This window comes from Mauremys mutica, chromosome 4 (assembly GCF_020497125.1).
Source record: "Mauremys mutica isolate MM-2020 ecotype Southern chromosome 4, ASM2049712v1, whole genome shotgun sequence".
Lineage (NCBI taxonomy): Eukaryota > Metazoa > Chordata > Testudines > Geoemydidae > Mauremys > Mauremys mutica.
In genome coordinates this window covers 5,822,936-5,829,780 of record NC_059075.1, presented here as the reverse complement: position 1 = coordinate 5,829,780, position 6,845 = coordinate 5,822,936, and the positions used below count along the sequence as shown (strand labels likewise).

Genomic DNA, 6,845 nt, shown 5'->3' with positions numbered 1-6,845 from the left:
CTCAGCCCACAGGTTTCAGTTGACATTGGGTGGAGGCCCAGATGCGGCAGCTGTCTAGGAACTCGCAGGCCTGGGCCATCACACTAGATCCGACAAGCCCCGAGTCATCTTTGACTCAGGCTAGTTATCCAAAAGTCCTTTCTTTGGCTGTTGGTCTGTGGATAATCCAGTTTGAACCAGTAAATGCGAGCCTCTGCAGGTGGCAGTACTTCTCTGGAGGTGTTACCACCGGAGAGAATTTGCCTAATCACCTCCCGCTGTTCCTAAAGAGTGTGATCACCCTCCCCCATCAGACAATCCCTGATCCACAATGATACATAAACTCAATACAGGGAATTCTCCCACAGATATTCCAGGATGTTGATGGTACAAATAACTCGGAATATTACTCTCCATAAAAGAAATTATATTATTTTGTCTCTCGTTTCACTTTGTTTCCTTTGTGCAGTCGACAGCCATCTGGCCTAGTCAGCGCCAGTTTCCTCTGCAGAGTCTGCACTCATTGACGTCCATGCATTTGCACTGGTTGATGTCAGAGGAGAACCTGGACCAAGTTGGAACCAAACTAACGTGCTGCTGCTCGGCAGGCGAACAATGGCAGAGGCCATGATGGTTTCTCTGCACACTGTTTCTATGATAATTAATCATTCCTAGAAAATGTAATTCTCCCTTGGACAATGTATCTGTCATGTATTTGATTCATTTTCTTTTTTCGTGAAGGACGTTTCTGGCTCTGTTTGACAAGTACAATAACCTGCCGAGACAAAGGGTCATTCTCCTAAGATGATTTAGCAATGTTACAGTTAGCGGTAAATTACCTTTTCTCTTCTGATCAGTTTCTGCCTACGGTTTATGTCAGAGGAGGTTTCTAACACTGGTTCTTACTTAGCGCCGAATCAAAATCCGGCCCTGTCCTTTCCCTATTCAAATCTAGGAGAGTTTACCAAAGGTTTCAGCAGGCCTAGGACCAGCTTCCAATAAACTGTGATTAAAATGTGCAATAAGCATGTGCACATGAAATACATTAAAGATCATGAGGCGTTCACATACTATGGTAACGGGGGCTATGTAAGTACGATAGATAGAGGGTAGCTGGATAACAGTCCGAATGGTTCCCTGGCAAAACCCAGGGGAGCTGGTTTAGAGAGCCCACGTATCGTTCCTTCAGAGAGGGGCTTGCCCCATGCGGGGGAATCCGCAGCATCCTGGGAAACACTAGAGGTTACAACCGTGTTCCTCTGGTGCAGCTCGGACCTACGTCACCCCAACACACATCTCAGGTTCCTGGCAGCTACCAAGGGCTTTCTTCGGGGGACCTTCTGTAATGAAAATCCTCCGCACTGAAGGGCCTCCAAGCTTGATTATCTGGTCTCTGCCAAGCCAGAAGTGGGACGATGTGCATATCTCAGCCCTTCCCCCCACCCGCACTAGCTTTCTCTCTGCCCCCATACAGCTCCTCAGCCCACCTTCCAATGGGCCCTCAGCTGGAGATGGCTGAGCCCTGCATCTGTGCAGGAGTGGGGAGATCCGTGCTGCCTCAGCCTGTGCTCCTGCTTCCCCAAGTGCTGCTGCTCCACAGCCTTCGGGGAGGGTTTCTTCTTCCCCAGCCCCCTCTCTCCCTGGAGGTACCCAATGCCCCTCCCCTACTGGGGATTTGTACTGGGTGGGAGGCTTTGGGCCAATCTCTTTGAACTCTCGCTCCTTCCACTTATTCTATTGCATTAAGTCTGCCTGGCTGCAGTAAGGAGAGAGACCCCACACTGACCAAAGAGCAGCGTTCCCACCTGCTCAGACACACAGACACTCTGACTTTCCCTTACAAAGCTTTGGCTCCCACGTGCTGCTGCACGGTTGTAGTCAAGTGTGCAAAGCTCCTGTAACAATCCTACATGACAAAATGACTCCCGGAGAGATAGTTAAGAGGGCTTGCTGCTGAAATAATACACAACCCCCAGCATAAACCAGTTAGAGGAAAAGCAAACAGTAGGAACAAAGTCTCTAAATTACACCACACTGTGCATAAAGAAACACCGGCCCTATAAACAGAGCAGCATTCCTTCCCAGCTGTAGGCAGAGAGTAATAGCAAGCGATTCACTGACAGTTCATTTCTCCTTCATCAAGTTCATCAGATGGTCAATAAGTGACACCTGCTTTTTTTGTGAACTGCGGCAAAAGAAGTCCTAAGCATTTTGTTACTGTTTGAAAGGAAGAAATAAAGCTAAACAAAGGGGTGCTTGGACACATCCCTTAAGAAATTAGGAAGGTAGATTTTATTTTAAAAAATAGATTCATCAATATAAAGCCAGAATGGACCATTGGGATCTTCTAGTCTGACCCCCTGAATACAGAGGCCAGAGAACTTCCTTGAATTAATTTCTGTTTGAACTAAAGCATAAAACTTTTAGAAAAACACCAATCTTGATTTTAATGTTTCAAGTGATGGGAAATCCACCACAGCCCTTGGTAAATTGTCCCAGCAGTTAATTACTCACACTGGTAAATATTTGTGCTTTATTTCTAGTCTGAATTTGTCCAGCATCAACTTCCAGTCATTGGATCTTATTAGACCTTTCTCCGCTAGTCTGATGAGCACTTTATCACCAGTTTTCTGTTCCCCATGTTGGTACTTCCAGACTCTGATCAAGTCAGCCCGTAACCTTCTCTTTGTTAAGCTAAACAGGTGGAGCTCCTGGAGTCTCTGATGATCAGGCATTGTTTCCAAACCTTTAATCCTTCTCATGGCTCTTCTCTGAACCCCTTCACATCCTGCTTGAACTTGTAGACACCAGAACTGAACACAACTTTCCAGCAGCGTCCGCATCAATGCCAAATACAAGCTCTGTATTGCTTAGTTATTATTGGTGGTGGTCTGAGGTATGATTTGGAGATCGCTTACATTGTGTTTTATTTTTACACACAAATTGCCCGAGCAATGGTCCATCACCTAATTCCTGAACTGCGAAGTCTGTTGTCATGCCCAGGACACCAGGAAAGGATTTTTCCCCACTGACATTAGATCAGCTACTTGGGATGGGGGAACAAATGGATGACTGTGCACTGGGTTGCTGTAGCCAGCAGAATGATTTTGACCAGAGCCCCACTGCTATGCTGGGTCTACATCATTAGGGCCTGATTCAATTACCACTGAGGTCACTGAGTCTGGTCATTGACTCTAATGGGAGTGGGACCACACCCTTAATGTCCATAATTGGCGCCAATAATAGGCTATGACGGTAGGAATCATGATTGATGCTACCAGCTGGCAATTTTTTTTCAGTTCGGGTTGAAGAGAGTTACGATTGCCTCTAGGAGAGATTTCTTTTCACAGAAAATCTACTAGTTCTTCTGAAAAAAAGTGCAGATCTGGTGTGGTACCCGCACAGGGCACATGTACTGAATGCCTATTAAAATGAACAGAAGCATTTATTTAGAGATAAGCCCAAGCTGTGACAGTCCAGATTTGCATCTAATTCCAGGTATGACCTTAATGTGACTGGGGCTCACCTCGACGATTAATACTGTGGGAGGACAGGAGAGGAGGAGGAGAGATATTGGCACATAACATTTAAATAGTGTCATGCTGGAAAAGGTCTGAACCCCCCCCACACACACACACACTCAACCCCAGTGAATTAGGGAAATGCTGGAAGTCCAAACCCAGACCTGAATATCGCCTGTTTTTTATAATGGGGCAAACCAAATACCTGCATCTCAGGGAGGTTTGTTCCGGAACCACTTTAGGCAGTTTGTGCCCCTCTATCTCTGTATATACCATTTCCTGCGATGTTCATTGCCCTTTTGTCTTTCGGCCCCGTGTTACTTTTTCATCTCTCAGGCCTGTACCATTAATATTTCTGCTTGCCCCAGTGTTGACTCCAGGAGCAACATTTTCTACAATTGTTATTTCAAGACTCCGTAGCAATTAATGTATGAATACTATTTCCACCATTGGCGCACTCTCTTCCTGGGTCCTGCCAGAGCAGAGAGGCTGCCAGGGCCAGAAGGGCTGATTGTGATAATCTAGTCTCATCTTTCAATAGCCCGGACCATAGATCTTTACCCAGTAATTCCTGCATCAAGCCCATATCTTGTGGTTGAGCTAGAACTTATCTTTTAGAAAGGCATCCAGTCTTGAGGTAAAGACTCCAAGTGATTAGTTTCCCACACCTCAATTTTGCACCATTTTACTAGTCTGAATTTATCTGCTTCAGCTTCCAACCATGGGATTTCCTTATATCTTTTTATGTTAGATTAAAGAGCTGTTTACTACAGTGGCATAGCTTGGACAGGAAAACTGCGTAGGCCCCAGCTTTCAGGTGTGCAGGCAATCACCGGGGGGTAAGGGGGATTACAGTTTTGTGGGGCCCTGGGCCAGGACAAGTGGGGGTCCCTCCACACCCCTTCCAACTGCAGTCCCCCCCATGCTCCAGCCAGGGAAATGAGGTTGGGGTGCGGGGGGCGGTAGAAGTGCCCCATCCAGCACTTCTACCAGGGAGCGGGGTCCAGGTGCGGGGGCTTCCCTTGCTCGGTTCCCCTGCCGGGGAGCAGGTTCCGACCCTACTCTGCCCAGTGCTCCTGCTGGGAAGCAGGGTTGAGGCACGATTTGCATGGGCCTGGATGCTAAGTGGGTGGGCCATGGCCCACCCAGGCCAATCCATGGCTAGGCCCCTGGTTCACTACCAGAAATCTCTTCCCCATGTGAAAGCAGCAAAGAGTCCTGTGGCACCTTATAAACTAACAGACGTTTTGGAGCATGAGCTTTCGTGGGTGAGTACCCACTTCGTCTCATGCATCCGACCAAGTGGGTGTTCACCCACGAAAGCTCATGCTCCAAAATGTCTGTTAGTCTATAAGGTGCCACAGGACTCGTTGTTGCTTTTTACAGATCCAGACTAACATGGCTACCCCTCTGATACTTCCCCATGTGGGTACCTGTAGACCAGTGGTTCCCAAACCAGTGGCATGGCTTGTTCAGGGAAAGCCCCTGGCAGGCCAAGCTGGTCTGTTTACTTGACGTGTCCGCAGGTTCGGCCGATCGCGGCTCCCAGGGGGCTCACCCTGAAGAAGCTGCGCCCCTAGTTTGGGAACCACTGCTGTAGATCATTTCCAAGTTACCTCTTCACCTTCTTTTGAGTAAATGAAATTGGCTGAGCTTCTAAAGTCTCTCTCTGTGAGGCATGTTTTCCAAACCTCGAATCATTCTTGTCTTGAAGTCAAACTGACTGGCTCCACTGGCTGCATCAACTTCCTTAAGTGTAAAACCTCAATAGCTTTTAACAAGGTGAAAAAATCAAAAATTGACTCAGTCATCTATGAAGAATTGATTTTTGCAGAGAGGCCTTTTTCAAAATACAAATCCTCTGTAGTCCCCAAACTGGAATAGGAACTCAAGTAACTTAGATTTTAATTATTTAGATCTTCCTGCCTGACCTCCTGAATTACACAAGCCATTTAATTTTATCCCCGGTGATTCTTGCACTGAGCCCAATAACTTTTGGTTGAACTAGAGCGTATATTTTAGAAAGACATCCAGTCTTGATACAAAGACTCTGACTGATGGAGAATTTACCAGTTCCCTTTATAAGCTGTCCCAATGGTTAATTACTTTGGCATTAAAAATTTACATCTTATTTCCAGTATGAACTTCGCTGGCTTTAACTTTCAACCATTAAAACTTATTATGCACCTGTCTTCTAGATTAAAGTTGGTGCACAAGCATCTGTTATAGAGAAAGAAAGAATAGGTCTGACACTTAAAAGTTTGCATGTTTTTTAGTTGAGGGGAGAAAAGGCATATTCGAGCTGTGTGATCAAACAACCTGATCTGTGTGCATCAGTAAAGGTTGCATGGACAGATCCACACACATACACAATGACATATGGTTGCCAATCCCTGCGTTGGATACACAAATTAGGTGTTACTTGAGTATATACAAAAGTTGGCCCATTTTCCAAAAGGAAAGCCCAGTTCATGCAGTTTCTTATCTTCAGCTGCAGCTTTAGATATTGAGGAACTGTGGGGGAAAAACAAAACAAACCACTCTTAACATCAAGACTAATAGCTGTCGCAACAGAGATCCATCTTTTCTTCCTGGCTGCATTGGTTTACGGTGCACTGCATGTAAAAAAGGGAACTTCAACCATGAAATATTGAAAGTCTGACTCCAGCACAAAGAACCCTGACAATTTAATAAGAATCCCTCTTGATGCTTCACAAACTCTTTCATGGATTTGACACAATGCCTCCAGGTGGAATAGATTACACTGGCTACCGGACACTCTCCGAAAGTGAAATGCACTGACCAATTTATAGAAATCAACTAACCATTCCATTATCATTGACTGGTGGCTTATATGTTGTAACCCGAGGCCAACCTTGTACTTCTTCACCCTTTTGTCCCTGATGAAATGAGAGCTGGGTGTTGCTCTTTCTCCCTAACGTGGCTGGCACACAATCTTTGACTGCGAGAGTGGGTTTAACCAGTGTCTACGTATATTGCTCTTGCAGAGGAGTGTTGTGTACTTTGTGATCATACAGAGTGCATAGGAATAAGTTTGCCTACTTCTAAACCAATGCTCTGAAACCCAAGTGCACAACCCTTCTTTTGGTTTTGCATGGTCGATTATCTGGTTGCAGTGAACTGATACACCCATTCGTACTGTCTTCATCATCCTACACACAGTCCATACTGCACAGCAGATAACTAGGACTGGCTGGAGAAGAGACAGTATTTCCTCTTACCTGGGTCTATGGTTTTTCAGAGGAGCTGGCAGGGCATTTAATAGATATTCAGCTAACAGGAAAAGGGAAATGCCTTTCACAGGGAACAGCAATACTGGTAGGT

The 6,845-nt window shown here is 45.8% G+C and overlaps 1 long non-coding RNA gene across 1 annotated transcript in view; it reads right to left on the bottom strand.

The window, feature by feature from the left end:
• Positions 1-5,615: 5,615 nt before the first annotated feature.
• LOC123369883 overlaps positions 5,616-6,845 on the bottom strand; it is a 115,937-nt gene continuing 114,707 nt past the window's right edge. The window contains exon 4 of the long non-coding RNA XR_006579171.1: positions 5,616-6,014. This is a non-coding gene — a long non-coding RNA (uncharacterized LOC123369883). The remainder of the gene's footprint in view (positions 6,015-6,845) is intronic.